This window comes from Tasmannia lanceolata, unplaced genomic scaffold, assembly GCF_043159265.1.
Source record: "Tasmannia lanceolata isolate RefF3 unplaced genomic scaffold, GAP_Taslan_0.1 ptg000018l, whole genome shotgun sequence".
Taxonomy (NCBI): Eukaryota; Viridiplantae; Streptophyta; class Magnoliopsida; order Canellales; family Winteraceae; genus Tasmannia; species Tasmannia lanceolata.
Window position 1 is genome coordinate 22,310,602 of NW_027518695.1, and position 18,997 is coordinate 22,329,598.

General features: G+C 41.1%; 1 long non-coding RNA gene across 1 annotated transcript; it reads left to right on the top strand.

The window, feature by feature from the left end:
- The first annotated feature begins 1,128 nt into the window (after positions 1–1,128).
- On the top strand, positions 1,129–7,787 carry LOC143849589 (uncharacterized). The gene is made up of 3 exons (XR_013235727.1): positions 1,129–1,423; positions 2,981–3,079; positions 7,649–7,787. It is a non-coding gene; the product is annotated as an uncharacterized LOC143849589 (long non-coding RNA).
- The last annotated feature ends 11,210 nt before the right edge of the window (positions 7,788–18,997 follow it).

Below are 18,997 nucleotides of genomic sequence, written 5' to 3' on the forward strand. Positions count from 1 at the left end.
ATGATAAGAACTAAGTCAAAAATATAATTCTTGGGAATTTCTTGGCAAGGGAAAAATCTCGGACTGTATTAAAATGTTCTTTTTTTTTTTTTTTTTTTTTTTTTGGGTTTATATCGGGAAACCACGATGAAGTAAATTTGTTTAAAAACATATAAAAATATATTGTTTAAGAAAAAATATAAAACATCATAAAATATTGTGATATTATATTAATATTTTTATGGCAATTGATAAAAATGAAAATATTGCTATATTTTTAAAATTTTAGGTTTATATATTTTTTAGACTTTATCGGCTATCAAAAATCTTAGGATAAGACTTGCCAATTGAAACTAACCTTATATTGTTTAATGGAGAACGTGTTTAATACCTTAAGGGGAATGATCCGCTGTTTAACACCGATAGGGAACTTTTCTAACAATTAAAATCACATGATGTTAGCAAGTGAGGCTCAATTGGTCCCTCCACTTCTTTAAAGTGACAAAGCAAATGGACTGCTTTTATCGGCGGCATTAATTTTTTCCATGCGGATAGCAAGGTTAGGTGCATGATTCAATATTAGAAAAGTGATACCTCTCTCTCTCTCTCATCCACTAAAAATGCAACATACATCCAGAAGAAATACAAAAATTTACTTAGTTCAGCAATTGTGTCATTATTCATGGTCAAGTTCTTCCACTATGAGAAACGATCCCTTCTAGGGTTATAAGACAGAATATAGAATTAGGGTTTTCTTCACTTCAAAAGTGAGTACGACTCCTAATCCTAACAAGGGAGCTAACAAGGGAGATACTTATTATAAATAGTAAGACTAAAAATTAAGTATTACAATATGGGACGATCATGGGTAAGGGTGCAAGTTTGGCCTTGTGAGCCTTGACCCACCCTGAGCCCGAACAGGGTCAGGGTTGGAAAATCCAACCCTGAGGGCGGGCTTGGGTTCATTTTTAGGCGGGGTCGGGCTCAGGGTTGATACCTCAAGCCAACTTGATCCGACCCTGTTTACACTTTACCCTGACCCGGCCCAACCCAACTGATGTGGACTGGGTCCCGGTCAAAACACTTGGGGGTTACTAGTAGTTTAATAGTGTGTCTTCTCTTTGGAGTAGAAGTATGTTGAGTGTTTGAGTGGTCTTTTTGTAGTGAGGTTAAATTTGTAATAAGGAGAAAGATTGGGGGTGATGATGTGGAGTGGTGGTTGGAGAATCACATGGGGCCACATGGGGGTGGGCCACATGTCATGTGGAAGGTTCTAGAACTCATTTTCTCTATAAATAGACCATAGGAGTAGGATTTAGGTAGTTTTGGAGAATATGAGCTTTTGAAAAGTTTTGAGAGGGAATTTAGGGTTTAGTTCTTGCTTGTTCTTGTTGGAGTTTCTTGGGGAATTATTCATGGGGAATAGAGGGAGCCTTGAAATTGTGTAAGTCTTCTTCTTTTCTTTCCACTCTACTAGTGAAGTTCATAGTAGAAATAAGCAAATTCCCTGTCTTTCTCATTAAATATATCATTCCTAGTCATTTTTCTGCTTGTTCTTGAATTTTTCTCCATGAAATATCATGTATATCTGCTGAAATTTTCTGGTGTGAAAACTCTTTTGCTGCCGCTCTCTAGATCCACATCACCAACCCTATTTACACTTCATAGTATATGTGACTTACCAAACCGCAAATGGTCTTAACTTATGATCATCCTATTTGCATGATTTTACGGGCATGCCCCATTTATATTGGGGTGAATGGCTTGTATCTTCGAATAAGGTGGCCTCCACTACATTTTTATTTATTTTTGAACGGTTTGGCCTCCACTACCTATTTATGTTGTGGCCCAACATATGAACGGTTTGGATCATCCTATGAAGTGGCTTGTACGGTACTTTTTTGAAAAATACTGGACTGAATTTCGCTTTTATATTATGGACAACAATGTATTTGCACTAGGGTCAATAAGTGCCAGCCTAGCCCGGCCCAGCCCAGGCCAATCAGGGCCAATCAGGGCGGGCCAGGCCGCGTTGAGCCCTGCAGAGTGGGCATTTGGTTGAGGTCTTCTGGCCCTGAATCAGAGTCAGGGCGGGTCAGGGCCAAGATAATGGGATCCAGGGTTGGGCTAGGGTTTTGAAAAACCTGACCCAACCCGACCCTGTTGCAGCCCTAATCATGGGCATATGTCTCCATTGAAAGGACATCAAAATTGCTTCTTAGGAGTATTACAAAAATATAATTTATAAAAGATTAATGGTCCAAAATCTTATAAGTATTTAACCTCAATTTAAAGGCTTCTAAATTTTGAAACTCTTAATTGGGCCGTGAGAATACGTGTGAAAGAGATATATTCATTTGAAGATAGACCGCTCATATAAATCATCTATAGGGCAAATCCTAGGTTGGGATACAAAGCCTCAACATTTAGCTATACTGCTATAGGCCAAAACCTAGAGATATTGAGACATATTGAAAATCAAATCACTTACCAATATACCCAACCCAAATGTCTTTTCAGAACATAAAGAGAAGATGCATGTGAGAACTAAGGGAATGTAAAGACTTTATTTACTGTAGAAGAGATGAAGGCGAGATATTCCTCTTGGTTTGTGGAGTCCGGTGGGCGATATTGACGTGACAATTGGACCCTAGTGGCCTGCTTCCATCCCAATCTTTGACTGAGTTTCAAGTTTCAACCTTTCCAACTCACATGAAAAGCCAAACACTATTAAAAATCTGTGATAATGATCTATGAATTAAAAAACAGACGCCAGCTGTCTCCTTTTTCTGCCTCTTTTGCCCGTAATTATCATAAATTTCTTTTTTGGTACTTTTCCCATAATTGTCATTATTTATTACACTCTTTCGGCATTTTTTTCGTAATTTTGCTACTTTGCGTCCATTTTACCGTAAATTTTCATTTAAAACTTAGTACCTACATTATTATTATTTATTGCTAGCCACCTTTGCACAAATTGTACTTCTGCCAATCTTTGCAGCAAAGGATGGGCGACAAGCAGACAAGTAGCCTCGCCGAAGGTAGCTAGCAAATCTCCATTCCCTGGTGATTTTGACCCGGCCCGTTTGACTTATATAGTGTAAGTCCTGATAGTGAGTATTTTTTTTTGAAAAAGTACTGTATGGCTTACATCGTAGGATGATCCAAACCGTCCATTTCATGGGCCACAATGTAAGTAGGTTGTGTGCCAAAATTCATTTCCAAGCATAATCACAACCCTCCAACCAATAAATGTTTCCTAAATATGCCGTTCCTCTATAGACTGCAGGGCTAGGATCATTGCATGGAAATGTGTTTTTTGGGAACACCCTCTTTACGATGTGGCCCATCAATTGGACGGTTTGGATCATCCTATGGTTTAAGTTATACAGTACTGTTTTTTTTTTAATAGGGAGTGTAAGAAATATGTTTTTGGTTTGCAGGCTTTGTCACAAAATTCTTGTTAGAATATATATGGTGTAAGCCCATGTAGTGAAGTATTTTTTAATAAGCCGGTAGGGGTCCCCGCAAAATCCCAACTTACCTATAAAAAAATAAAAAATTGTGCTGAATATTTTACGGCCTACACCATAGGATGATCCATAGCGTCCATTTAATGGGCCACAATATAAATTGATTGTTCCCAAAAAATAATTTACAGATGATAATCCTTTGTTCACGCACGTGCAATGCACATGCGTTTTTACTAGTAAGTAGGGCTGCAACTCGGGTCGGGCGGGTTGGGTTTTGGAGAACCCAACCCTACCCGAGAAATATCTCGGGTCGGGTCGGGTCGGGTTTTTTTTCGGAAAACCCACGATTCCCAAACCCGGCCCTACCCATGATAAATCTCGGGTCGGTTCGGGTTGGGTCGGGTTTTTTCATGTTAATGCAATTTTTTAAGGAAAATTCTTGTTTGGCAAGGCAACTCAACTCATAGAAGTAGAAATTACACTCACATTACACTTGAATCAAACAATGATGTAATTACACTCACATCACACTTGAATCAAACAATGCTGTAATCAAACAATGTTGTAATTACAATCAAACAATGCTGAATCAAACACTTGAATCAACTCAACTCATAGAAGCAGAAATTACACTCACATACAGTAACAGTGGGTGTGTGGGTTTTCACTTTTAACTTTTAACTAACAATAGAAAAAAATGTATATACTATAACTTATCTAACTCGGGTCGGGCCCCTTCAAACCCGGCTCGACCCGAGATTCATGCGGGCTTTTGAATGCTCAACCCGGCTCGACCCGAAACCCATGAAACCTGCACCCAACCCAGGTTATTTTCGGGTCGGGTAAAACCCGGCTCGAGTTGCAGCCCTACTAGTAAGGATAATACTAGAGGGGGTCACTTATAGGATCCTTCACAACAAACACTTATCGGATCTATTGATCGAACTAGCGAACCCAAGTTGGGCAAAATTCCGTTGAGGATACCATGATCAGATTATCCTAGGCCCTTGATCAATGAGCCTTGTTCTGGGATTGCACGTCCGTTTTTACTAGTAAGGATAATACTAGAGGGGGTCACTTATAGGATCCTTCACAACAAACACTTATCGGATCTATTGATCGAACTAGCGAACCCAAGTCGGGCAAAATTCCGTTGAGGATACCATGATCAGATTATCCTAGGCCCTTGATCAATGCGCCTTGTTCTGGGTTTTGCCGTAAAAGGAAAGGGCGAAATAGTTTAGCTTGCTAGTCCTTTTTTGGCAAATGTCATGTCTGTTTGGCATAGGACAAAGACCCCATGATGCTCTGTGAAGATCAAATGATCCATAGTCTCGATTGCACATATGTGCACCCTAGTTGAACCCTAGAATTGATTGATAGCATTAATCCCCAACCCTAGTTCTTCCCTAATAATGCAACTTAAACAGTCTTCGTTCGTTCATCTCGAATGGACACCCGATGTGTTAGGTACCTAACCAATACGCCAAAAGCATGAGCTGATGGAACGCGTTAGGCTAGGCCCTTTAAACCTATCCCATATCAGGCTGGGTCCCACCCATTTCCATACCAAGGCAGTTTAACACTGTGTAAGATAGACTACAAAAAATCATTGTTTAGCTTTTCTTGGCAGAACCCTAAAGGAGGTTTGATGGATCAAGAGCCTAGGATCATCTTATCAAGGTGTTCTCAATGGCTTGTAGTGTTGATCCAATCACCAATCTAATTGTGTACATGAGACGGAAGAGGCCCCCAGCGGTAAGTATCTCTTTTAGGGAAGGGACTTTCTTTTTACCATTTTTGAAGGGCGCTGATATTCCACCCCCCCCCCCCCCCCCCAACCCCCTTCTGACGGCTGGCTAACGTTTTCCCACCATATCTCTCTCTCTCTCTCTCTCCACACACACACACAACAAGAACAGTTGGTGGGCCCAACAAAAACCGTTGGTGGAATGGTGGGCCCATCTTTGAACAACGTAGGCCCCGCCCATACCACACCATAGGATCATCCAAACCGTCCATTTGATGGGCCATAAACGTAAATAGGTTGCGTCCCAAAATATTATTTCCATAGGCTGATCCTAGCCCTCCGATCTAAGTAGAAACTACATCTTATGCGACCTCTATAGATTGTAGGGTTGTAATCATCCTGCAGGAATGATTTTTGGGGCACAACCTATTTACATTGTGGCCCATCAAATGGACAGCTCGGATCATCCTATGGTCTGGACGGTACACTTCATTTTAAAAAATATGGGTGGGGCCTAAATTGGTACGAACCACACCATAGGATGATCCAAACCATGGACGGCTTGGATCATCCTATGTTGTGGACGGTACGCTTCAATTTGAAAAACATCTGTGGGGCCTACGATTGGGCCTTAATGTTAGTGTACGACCAACTCCATAGGATTATCCAAACTATGGACGGCTTGGATCATCCTATGTTGTGGATGGGCCTTAATGTTACTGTACGACCACTGGATGATCCAAACCATTCATTTGATAGGCCAACCCTTTTGGGGGCACAACCCACTTACGTTATGGCCCATCAAATGGACGGCTCGGATCATCCTATGGTCTGGACGGTACACTTCATTTTCAAAAATATGGGTGGGCCTAAATTGGGCCTTAATGTTACTGTACGTACCACACCATAGGATGATCCAAACCATGGATGGCTTGGATCATCCTATGTTGTGGACGGTACGCTTCAATTTGAAAAAATATTGGTGGGGCCTACGATTGGGCCTTAATGTTACTGTACGACCAACTCCATAGGATTATCCAAACCATGGACGGCTTGGATCGTCCTATGTTGTGGACGGGCCTTAATGTTACTTTACGACCAACTCCATAGAATGATCCAAACCATTCATTTGATGGGCCACAATGAATAGGTTGTGCCCCAAAAATCATTTCCATAGGATGATCACAACCCTACAATCTATAGAGGTTGCATAAGATGTAGTTTCTATTTAGATCGGAGGGCTAGGATCAGCCTATGGAAATGATATTTTAGGATGCGACCTATTTACGTTTATGGCCCATCAAATGGACGGTTTGGATTATCCTATGGTGTGGTATGGGTGGGGCCTACGTTGTTCAAAGATAGGCCCACCATTCTACCAACGGTTTCTGTTGGGCCCACCAACTGTTCCTGTTGTGTGTGTGTGTGGAGAGAGAGAGAGAGAGACCGGTCAAATGGTGGGAAAGTGACATATACGTTAAATCCTAACGTTTACGTTAGCCAGCCGTAAGGGGGGAGGAGGAGGAATAGCCTACCAGGGGGGCGCGTGGGGAAGAGGGAGAAATATCAGCGCCCTTTTTCAAAGAACATACTTATCTCTTCTTTTGGTTTTCTTCTTCTACCACCAAAAGGGTAGGGTTTTAATTGCATTGATGAGTCTAGGCCATGAAATGGGAGAAAGAAACAGTGATAGCTGATCATTCCCACCCTACTTTTCACACACTCAAAAGTTAGTGGATTGATTGCAGAAAGTGAGTACTAGACAAGAAGCAACGAGTTGAGTGGAGGAGATAGGCTTAGGCATTAGTGGAGTGAAGGCCCCCCACAAACCGTTTGGTATGTTGTTCACATGGATATCCATCAAGAGTTAAGAGGGATGTTTGTGCTGTGGGCCAATGTCTCTGTCTTCTCATACATCCCAACACATGGTATGTAACCAAACAGGTGCACTGTACATGAAATATCAGTGCGTATTTGGTTCACTTTTCCCTTTGAGAGCAGGATTTCACATGGAATGATATGGTGCAACTTTGGCCGAGGTGGGTCTGGTTAGGATCAACAATAGAAGTTAGTGAGGTGTAATAAGTCCTTTCAATTCTCTCTTTTCCCTATTTTCAATCTTTACCTATTCGAAATCTTCTTTCGTGATTGATGTTTGTCTTGATCTTTTTCTTTTTTGTTTTGAGAAAGCGGTTGTGTTAGTAATTGATGTGATTAGGGTTTTTTCAGCTGAATTAGGGTGTATATTTAGATTTTTTTTTTTCGGCATGAAAATGGTTTCTTTTAGCCGCAATTATTTTTTCCTATTTGTTTTGAAAATAGACACAAAAAATTTACTTTTACTGTTGTACTTTGCAAAATCTATACGGAGATTTCTAGAGAGATTATTATTCTGTTATTTTTGCTTCACAATCTATCTAAATGTGATACATGTTTGATGCTGCAGAGATCTGCTCTACAAGCCCGTTGTACTTGGTAAGAAGTCGTTGTTGCCCGTGCCATATATTTTAGAATGTACATAGCTCACAATGCTAATCTATCGGTGGATATTTCATCCACTAGTAAAGGTTAGATTTTTACCAGCATTTTAATTTTTGTAATCTTTAAACTTTTTATTTTTTAACTTTCTTTAAAAAGGTTTTTACCGGCAATCATGACCGCCAATAAAGACTTTTTTTTTTTTGAAAAATAATTTTTTAAAGTTTTTTATTTTTAAATTTTTTTTGAAAAGGTTTTTTTGGTAGGGTTCATGATCCTTGATAAAGACCCTTTTAAAAAAAATAATTTAAAAACCAAAAATAAAGGCAATCATTAAGGCCCGTTTATTTTGGAGTAATTTTGAGTCCTAAACTGATTATTGGACTCATAATTAAATGCATTTTTGTGTTAAATAAGAAGTTTTGGACTCGATCATTCCTCCAAATCCAAAACATGTAGGGCATAAGTTAGCATGCAAGCATGAGAACATATAACATTGAGATATATATATCTCCAAATCCATCTTTACCAACGGCATATCGATCTTTAGAGTCGGTCGATCACTAGCGGCGGTCTATAGTGACGGCGGGTAAAACCAACATTTTTTGTAGTGCAACCCTAGCCCAACCTGAGGTGGCATTACCTCAACCCTAACCCAATCCAACCCGAGCTTCAGGTTGAAGAGGGTGAACCCTAAGTCCCTAACCCAACTCGCCTCTAGCTAAATCTTGTAAACCTAGCCTAACCCTACGGGTTCTAGTTGAGCCCGAACCAAGTTGCACCCTTAAGGCATGATGAAGTCATTGGTTTCAGGAACTTGCTTGGATGCTTCTCTTTTGAATTTGAATGGTTTTTTAACTTAGAAATTAAATAGAGAAAGGAAGATCTTTCAAGTGAGGCGGCTTGGAAGAAGGTGATGTGTTTATGAGTTGTGACCCCATGCTTTAATTCGATAGCTATGAGAAGTCATTTACATCGTCCCATTGGTCAAAACTAAAATGTAATGGCTGGAGTTTGATTTTTGGGAAAATGACCAAATAGAAGGGGTTTCTACTGACTATGACATTTGAAGAGGGGTGTTTTCTAAATCACCAATCAAGAGTGCATATGACTAAAATGCTCTTGACTCTCTCTCTCTCTCTCTCTCTCTCTCTCTCTCTCTCTCTCTCTATCAAATCACCTTTTTGAAATGATTACATTTAGAAAACAAATCCCAAAACCCACCTTTTTCCCTCTTCTTCTTCTTCCTCCCACCTACCAAAAAAAACGTACGTATGAAAAACCCAAAAATCTCCATTTTTGAAACCCAAAAACCTCCATTGTAGATGCCAAAAGCTTCATTCTATTGCTGAAAACCTCATTTTTAGATGTGAAAACCTTCCTAACCCTTCATTGCATTGCACAACGCCTCCATTTACAATAAGTATTGGAAAAAAATGTTATTGGATTTGGAAATCGCAAAAATCTTCACTAGAAACCACCATTCCATTGCACAGAGCCTCCATTGAATGGAAAGGTGTGTATTTTTACCCCTCTCCCTTCTCTTTCCATTATAAGGCATGTTTATAAACTTGAATGAAAGTTTTCCATGTTAAACTATTGTCTTCCATTGCACAAAGCCTTGAATTAGTATTTAATCATATTTAAATTACTTTAAACACTTTATAATCATTGTTATTTTACTGTAAACCACTAATTTCTTAAGTTAAACCAGTATTTCACTACCATAAACCACTACAGAAGTGGGTGTTTATAAGTGGTTTATATGGCTTATTTGGTTAAGAATCCTCAGTAGTGGTTTATAATCGTAAGTAGTGGTTTATTAAGGCTTACCAGTGGTTTAGAGTGTTTATAATTGGTTTATAAGGATTAACAATGGTTTAAAGTGTTTAGAAGTGATTTATACAGGGTGAGCAGTAGTTTATAGTGTTTATAAGTGGTTTATATAGGCTTATCAGTGGTTTAGAGTGTTTACAACTGGTTTATATAGGGTAAACAGTGGTTTATCTAAGCCTATCAGTGGTTTAGAGTGTTTATAAGTGGTTTATGTAGGCTTATCAGTGGTTTAGAGTATTTATACATGGTTTATACGGGGTAAGAAGTAGTTTATAGTGTTTATAAGTGGTTTATATAGGCTTATCAGTGGTTTAGAGTGTTTACAACTGGTTTATATAGGGTAAACAGTGGTTTATGTAAGCCTATCAATGGTTTAGAGTGTTTATAAGTGGTTTATGTAGGCTTATCAGTATTTTAGAGTGTTTACAACTGGTTTATATAGGGTAAACATTGATTTATCTAAGCCTATCAGTGGTTTAGAGTGTTTATAAGTGGTTTATATAGGCTTATCAGTGGTTTAGAGTGTTTATATATGGTTTATACAGGGTAAGAAGTAGTTTATAGTGTTTATAAGTGGTTTATATAGGCTTATCAGTGGTTTAGAGTGTTTACAACTGGTTTATATAGGGTAAGCAGTGGTTCATATTTCCTTGTCATGACTTAGTAGTGGTCTAGAGTGTTTTAAAGTGGCCCGAATTGTCTTAGTAGTGGTTTAAGGTGTTTTTATGGAGACTTAGCAGTGGTTGAAGTTGTGCATAATTCTAAAATTGGTGCTTTACTTGTTAATTGGAATGGGTTTTTTTTCAATTGGTTATTTTGACAATGGTTTAATTTTGTGTAAACAGAAGAACGGTAGAACGAAGAGCTTCTTTTATCTTACACGTCGACGGCTTTGTAAAGGATGCGGTATCATTTGAATACGTCGGCGGGAAAAAGTTGCCATTAATTGTGGGTCGGAAAATAAAATTTAGAGAATTTGACACTCTAATTCACAATAAAATTGGGACTAATCGAAGTAATGTTTCTTTATCTATCAAGTGTTGATATATTTTAGACCCATATCAGATCATCTTACATGATATTCAAGATGATAACGACCTTGATCTGGTGATGATGCTTTTTGATAGTACGGTTATTAATTCTTTGAGCTTGTATGTAACTAAAGAGTACAATTTTGGAGGAAACAATTCTCCTCACCCTACGAATGTCGGTCTGCCGTATCGGTGTGGAGATCCTCCTAATGAACGAAGATGTTGTGATGGATATACGAGTGATAGGTAAAATAGTTGATTGTTTACAATCCATTCGTGAAATTGCCTTCCCTTTATTGTTACTCACCTTTGCGCAGATGTCACGCCAACTTAAGTGAAGTTTATGAAGATCCTATTTGTTCCGGGAATGTTGGTGTCGCAACGATCCCTACCTCATTTGCAGACGCTTGGAGGCCGAAAATTAATTTTGTCCCTGCATCACCGAGTCCATCGGCCGTTGCTCGAATGGGAAAAAAAAGAAGACATAACGGTAGTCATAACATACATCGGTAAATTATAGTAGAGACCAATTGTTGAGTGCTATTCATATTCCTTCCTTTCATTTATGAATCAATTATTTTGTCTCTAATTGCTACCCGATGTGCAGCTACGAAGTGGACTTGAATCAGGATTTTGATGATCCCAATTTTAATGAGACCGACACCACTGAGACCGAGTTTGAGACAACCCACCCAGGCCAATACGATGCGGAGTTGTCTAGGAATTTTGGAGGTGATGTTCATGCTAATGATTTCATTGGACCGAACGATGGCAGTAATAACGATGATGATGACTTTGGTGATGATGAAGAGGACATCAGTGACGGTGAGGACATGGGTGATGAGCAGGATGAACCTACTAATTATCTAGGCAATGCTTTGGGAAATACCTATGAAAGGCAGTCGATGGAAGCAGATGCAATGGTTGTAGGGGCTGATGAAGTAAATGAGATTGTGCGACTTGAGGAGTTCACAGTTGGGGCAATGTTCCCAAATCTTAAAGTCTTTCAAAAGAAAGTCAGAGACTACGCAATCCAGCATCATTTTGTGTTTCTCCCACAGGAGACAAATCCCACAAAGTATGGTGTTAGATGCAAGGAGCGTAGTTGCCCGTGGCGTATCACAGGGACCACTTACACAGATTATGTTAAGGTAAAAACATTTATCCCCCAGCACACATGCTCAGGCACAGTGAAAGGGAATGATCATCCCATGGCGACTGCAAAATGGGCTGCTGAAAATTGTGTAGCCTTATTCCCCCGCCCAGAAGACGTGAAGGCTACTTTGATAAGAGAGTACATCAAGGTCCAGTGGGGTATAACATTGTCCTATCGAAAAGCCCACATGGCGAAGGAGCTTATACACGAAATTAAGTGCGGAAATGCCGAGGCGTCTTACCGCATCCTGCCTGCGTATACTGAGGAGTTGGTAAGAAGGAATCCTGGCACAATAATGCGGTTGTGCCGATCCCGAGAGTTACGGCCAAGAGGGGATGATACTTTCGCCCGTTTATTTTGGTCATTTGGCCCTAGCATACATGCGTTCAACCGAACAGTTAGGCCCCTGGCCCTAATTGACGGGACCCATTTGCGGGGGAAGTACAGGGGGACTCTACTAGCCGCAACTAGGATAGACGACAACGGTGGGTTATTCCCGCTGGCATTTGCAGTAGTCGAGGGTGAAACGTATGAAAGCTGGGTATGGTTTCTGCATTTGTTCCGTCATAATTTCATTTCAGCAGGCCGAGATGTCATCACTATTGGGTCCGACCGGATGAAGGGGTTGCCTAGAGCCGTAGCTGAAGCTTTGCCCAGGTCACACCATAGCTATTGCACCCATCACCTCAGTGCCAGCTTCCATTCAACCTTTAAAAATGAAAAACTCCGGAAACTCTTTATGACAGCTGCATATTCCCTAACGGAGGGTGCTTTTAAGGATGCGATGGAGAGTATTAAAAGTCAGAGTAAAAGAGCACACTAATGGATATCGGACATTCCTAAAGAAAATTGGGCAAGCGCTTATTTTGAAGGATGCAGGTATAACGTGTTGACAACTAACGCGGCTGAGTGCTTCAATGCCGTTTTAAAGGGAGCAAGGGAGTTGCCAATTGCAGCACTTGTTGAACACACAAGATGGAAAGTTTGCGACTTCTTTCAGTTCCGTCAGAAGACATGTAGCAAATGGACGACTCGTTTGACACCAAAAGTGGAATCCTAGTTGGCGGAAACACGTAAAGAAGCAGGTGGCTATACGCCGTGGCAGTGTAGTTGGACCGAATTTCAAGTAACGTCCAGGTATCACGTTGACCAGGTGGACATTGGTAAGCAAACATGTACGTGTCGTATGTTCCAAACGATGGGAATTTCGTGCGGGCATGCGATAGCAGCCATGGGACTAAACCACCAAGATCCATACAGTTACTGCCAGGATTGGTATATGGCCGATGCTTATCGGAAGACTTATGATGGAGTAGTTTATCCCACGTTAGATCGATCGCAATGGCCAGATCCTTCACATACTTTGCCGTTGGTATTGCTGCCAAAAGTAAGACGACAGCCAGGGCGACCAAAAAAAGTTAGAGTGGAGAGAGGACTGGAAAGAGGAGTGCATCATAAGTGCGGTACCTGTGGGCAACTTGGACATAATAAGAGATCGTGCAAGAATCCTCCCATCGTAAATCGTCAGCAAAACGAGGCTCCAATCGGGCCTTCCGCACCAATGGAGAACAGGTATGATCAATCTAACATGTTTTCCGAACTAGTCCTCCATACAACCCGTGCGAGCGTTAATCGATTCTTGCAAATTTTATTGCAGGCCTGGTCTATCCTGCCTGCCTCCGTTTTTTCTGTAAGTATGAATTGCAGGCCCGGCATTTTTTGGAATACATAAACATTTTTTGGAATAATTGTTTTGGAATACATGTATGTTTTTTGGAGTACATGTATGTTTTCTGTAATGGGGTGCTATAATTAATGAGAAATTTTTTTTTACGAAGCAAAGGGGAGCACGTAGAATAGACACAAGAACAGCAAGCTGAATCTATAGAGTCTGAGCAAAAAAGTATAAGCATACGAAATACATTATCCAAATTATCATCCAAGAAGATAAGCCTAATACATCATATGTCAGTATATATAAAGAGTCTGAGCAAAAAAGTATCCATCATCATCAAAGAACTGAAGCCATCTACTGCTCTGGAGGTGGTGGTGGAGGATATGAGGAACTGGCAGGCTGATGACCCCACTGACCACCGGAGAGGTACTGGTAATAGGTGGTCCACTGGTCATCAATGTGTGTAGTAAGAGTCTGAAAGCGACTGCCCATCTCCGTGTCAACGTGAGTAGTGAGCGCCTGGAAGCGACTGGCCATCTCCGTGTCAACGTGAGTAGTGAGCGTTTCGAAGCGACTGGTCATCTCCCTGTCAACGTGAGTAGTGAGCTTCTCAAACTGAGAAGCCATGGATAGCTGAAGGGCCTCCTGCATAGCGGTGGAAATCCTGAGATGCCCGTGGTGCCACAAGTGCCTGAGTATCCTGATCCGCCTCTTCTTCTTCATCATCTTCTTCTTCTTCTTCCTCTCCTTCTTCTTCTCCTTCTTCGTCTTCGTCTCCAAGTGCAACTTCAACTACTTCTTTGTTTAGAGCCATGCGCCGGAAAGACTTATCATCAAATGGAGCGGTAGGAATGATGGTCGCCTCACTATCCAGAGCAATGCCAAAGTTGCGGAAGATACACGTAAGAAGCATGCCATATGGCAAGGAGGCTCTAGACCGCTTAAGTGTTTGGAACATAAAACGGAAGATGATATAGGGTAGGCAAACCTTGCGACGCTCAAGAATACAATAGATGAGGTAGGCCTCTAAGGGCCTTAGAGCATCGGTCATGCCCCCGCGAGGGGTGAAGTTGCTGAACATGAAGTTGTGAAGCATCTTAGCTTCAGGAATGAGATGGGAGGCTTTCACTATCATGTTGGATCTATAACTCCAGGTAATCTAACCATACACAGTGTCGTGATTAAGATCATTAAGTGAATGGATCCTATTTCCAGGCCAAAAGTAATGCTCAAAACTATCGGGACTAATCTCAAGCATCTCAGCAAGTTCATGATAATTGAGTCGAATCGTTGTTTTCTTCATGCGAGACTCAATTTGGAAGTACGAAGGAGTGATTGTGAGATTGGCATAGAAAAGACGTACCAATCTCAGATAGATAAGCTCATCAAGATGAAGAAATTGTGTCCATCCAAGAGCGTCAAACCGAGCTTGAAGGTCGAAGTGTTTGAGGACGTCGGGCTCTATGAAGCGTCCAGTGCGGACACCACGATTAGCCATTTTCGGCCATGCCTTCTTGGCTTGTGCAGAGGAGAAGTAGGAATTTGGAATAAGCTCCGGTTCGGGAGCCGGAGCCGTAGCTTTCTTAGACTGCTTCCTCGATGGTCCTTCATCGTCCTGGCGTTGGGAAGAACCTCTGATTTGGACATTTTTGGTTCGAGGCCTGTTGAGAACAGTTAGGGAATAAGAGAAGTTGTAATGGAGGGTAAAACGGAATATGGGAAACCTTAGATTTCTGAAAATGGAGAAAATGAAAGAAAATGGAAGAGAAATTGATTCTAATGGAAGAGATGACGAAGAAAATGAGGAATGTGGAAGAAAAATAAGAGAAAATGGAAGGAGAAGGAGTGTTAATGGAAGAAAATGGACAAAAGGAGGAGGAAATAGAGGAATAGGAAGAGAACTTCGGGGTTTTAGCAGGGATGACGCATTTTATGGGTTTTTGGGTAAAAAAGAGGGTTTTTGAGGATGAAGATGATGCATTAGGGTTAGATTTGAAGGGATTTTGAGGGAAAATGGTTAATGGAGTTAGGGTTTGGAAAGGGTTTTGAGAGAGAAGGGAAAAAGAAGGAAATTAGAAGAGGCAAATTAAAAAAAATTGCACGCTCGAGGGTTTAAACGCGCTTTGAGAAGTCTCGGAATTCTAAGACTATATATCGGAATTCCGAATTTTTTTTTAAAACCATCAAAATCTCCGCGGAATTCCGAGAGAAACTCTCGGAGTTCCGACCACATACGTTTTTCATTGTTAAAAGGTTCGATGTTTACTGCGGAATTCCGAGAAAAACGGTCGGAATTCTGAGGAAAATGGTATATATTAACTGCGGAATTCCGAGTAAACATCTTGGAATTCCGAACTTTTTTTTTTCAACTGCGGAATTCCGAGAGATATTCTCGGAGTTCCGACCAGTAGTAATGTTTTTTTTTTTTCCTAAAAAAAAATCATATGTACCCTAAGGTGCTATATTGGATTTGATTGACCGCCTCCATTATGTCCATTATTTTGGAGCCTTTTTCCATCCATCCTATCCCCATGAAAACAAATAAATTGAATTTGTTTCGAATAGTGTATCTCACTGCAAGCAGCATATGTGAACTCATGACCATGCGCAACAATCAAATCCTAATCCAACCAATTATTAGATGCCAAGGTCTTGAAAGTTACATTCGATTTGAACCTGCATTGGAGTTGCAAAATGGAAGAGACGGTATGATCCTTACACAATGGAGAAATTTACACATTACAATTTGGAACTGAAGAAATGGAATAAGTGGTTTGACAATTAGCATAATACATTACAATTTGGAAATGATATGTCTCGAGAGCGTCGACCCACCATAAGCACTTGGCCTCACAATCAGCATAACAATCACTGCCCTCTAAAAGTGAAACATAAGGTGCCTAACCCTTCAATGGTTCCCTCCGTAACAATCACCAACAACAACACCACCACAACCCCTACAAGTTGACAATCGTGCCACACCGGCCATCTAAAAAATTCTCCAATAGTTGGCTTCTCATGACCGTGATCTCTGCCTGACTGAACTTTGGCGGAACATCACGTGCCAGGGAATCCATCTCCTTCAGCACAAACAACCCACAATCATTGCTGAAAAAGTGGAACATAAGGTGCCTAACCCTTCAATGGTTCCCTCCGTAACAATCACTTGCAACAACACCACCACAGCCCCTACAAGTTGACAATCGTGCCACACCGGCCATCTAAAAAATCCTCCAGTAGTTGGCTTCTCATGACCGTGATCTCTGCCTGACTGAACTTTGGCAGAACATCACATGTCAGGCAATCCATCTCCTTCAGCACAAACAACCCACATTCATTGCTGCAAAAGAAGAAGACATCATCGACCAAGCTCGTGGAGCGCAAATAAGAGGCACACTGAATTTAAGTTTCCTAACTCCTGATTGTAATGAAATTTAGTACATGTTTCTCTGTATGGGCCTCTTGTCAAATTCTTCCACTAGAAACTTACTTACATCCACCTTCCACTTTTCTAAGTATAGCCCCTCGAGGTATCAAACCTATGAAACAATCATTATAGGGTAACAGTTTTATATACTTACAAATTTAAGGAAGGAAGGTGAGACTCGAACTCACCAATGGTCGAACCTCTGTCCAGTACTTAACATCTTTCAAGGAGTTGTAGATGTAGAACCTTGTCGTCCACCATATCAAGGACCAGAAGAATCCAATGCTGAGGGACATGCACCGAGAAGAGGACTCTTTTTAGGCTATCCGGCGGGCATTGATTCAAGCGCCAAACGTACTTCTCAACGGAGTCGGGGCCGGCGTAGCCCTTGTCAGTTAAACAATCCTACAGAAGCAATACAAGCAAAGTGATTCGTGAGCAAAACACATTCAAAGCTTCCTAAAAAATTATAAAAAGAAAGTTTGGGAATGAAAAACGATTTATTCTTACGTAGAGGTAGGTGCTGATGGAAACACAGTCTCTTTCTCCAGGTTTTCAATTCCGTTCATCCCGGACGTTCAGATACTCGGCGTATACGTTCATAAGCTACGTAAGATAACATATAGATATTAGAGACGAATATCACTAGTGAAAGAAGTCAGTATTACAAAAAATAACCAAAACACTGGAGAAGTTAACCACGCTACGGGGTCGTTAAGAATAACCAAGTCTTCCGCACACATGTACTCGTTGTTGATCTGTATGACTCGGTGGCTGTAAAACTCCGGATTGTTTAGCATTTACAAAGGCTAGATAACTATATTACAGAAGAGCTTCAATCTGATTTACCTTTTGGGAAGTGCAAGAAGCGGTCCGAGCAACCGATGGTTTTGCAGCTCTGTCACCATCTGTTTATTGTTCATCTTCTTACGCCCAAAACCTGTATACGGCGAACAAGTGTATTGAGAGGCTTTCTTCCTTCTTAAACCCAGCTTCACTGCTCTCTCAATACTCCAAAGTTTCGGACCCACAGGTTTTACTGGAGTGTCGTGGATGGAAATTACTACCGGCTCTATTCCCTCCCGTCGGTGTTGGCTTCCAAAAACGAGCAACTGCTGGTCGTCCCCTCCATCCGGACCTTCACCTTCAACCACCTCCGGTGTATCCTGGCTGAGAATGATGACCAACTGTCGGTCATCCCCTCCTTTCATCACCTCCCCCCCTCCTTCATCTCCATCCTGGCCTTCGGCCTCCTGCTCCCCTTCAGCCTTCTTCCTCTTCAACTCAGCTACTTCATCTTCCAACTCAGCTACTTCATCTTCAAGTTGTCTTAACCTCCCCACTATGAAATTAAATTCAGCCCTGCTTATAGGCTTCTCTTCTCCATCCACTTTATTCTCTTCCCTATCAGTTTCTCTTTTTGTCCATCTTCTTCTCTTAACAGCTACGTTGCTCTGAAAAACGTAAATGTGAAGTTAATAACATATGAAATATATAGTTATTGAAAATGAACTTAAAGACCGTACCAGTAGACTCAGAGACGCTATCGTTTCTTCCTCTGAAATCTGAATGTCTTGGAGGCTATCCTTGTCTCCAACACCTTTTCTCTTATAAACCTACGAAGATTAAAGGAAATTTAGATAACTTGAATACAATGACCCTATGTAAGCAAGAGAGTGATGTTCCTTACTGTAGACACCCTATTTTGACCGTTCCCTGCACCTCCATGTTTTTGTGCATAACTTCTTCAAATCAGTGCGTTAGGATCCCAAATTACACCTTAGGCTAGCTTAGGGTCCCACCAGGGTCCCTGTGTAATTTCGTCAAGATCTGAGCTGATTCGCCTAGTGAGCAAGCCTCGATAGTGTCGCGGTGCAAATTCAGATAGGGGGTTAAGTCATCCAAGAGGGAGTGCCCTGTAAGTGAATTAAAGAAGAGAGGATACATTAGGGAAGGTTGTCCAAGGAATAAATGGGGTCAAATATATCATTTCTCTCAGGGGTCGGTTCTACCCAGGCCCTCCCCCCTCTGAGATTAGAAGAGTAGTTATAAATACACTATCAAGGGCTGTCCTGGGAACAAGGAGGGGGCATGAATATATCACTTCCCTTTAAGCTAACCGAATGGAGGAGATCAAGGGTGGAGATTAGGCAAGGTAAATGGGTTTTGTAATGAGGGGTTTAGATGATACC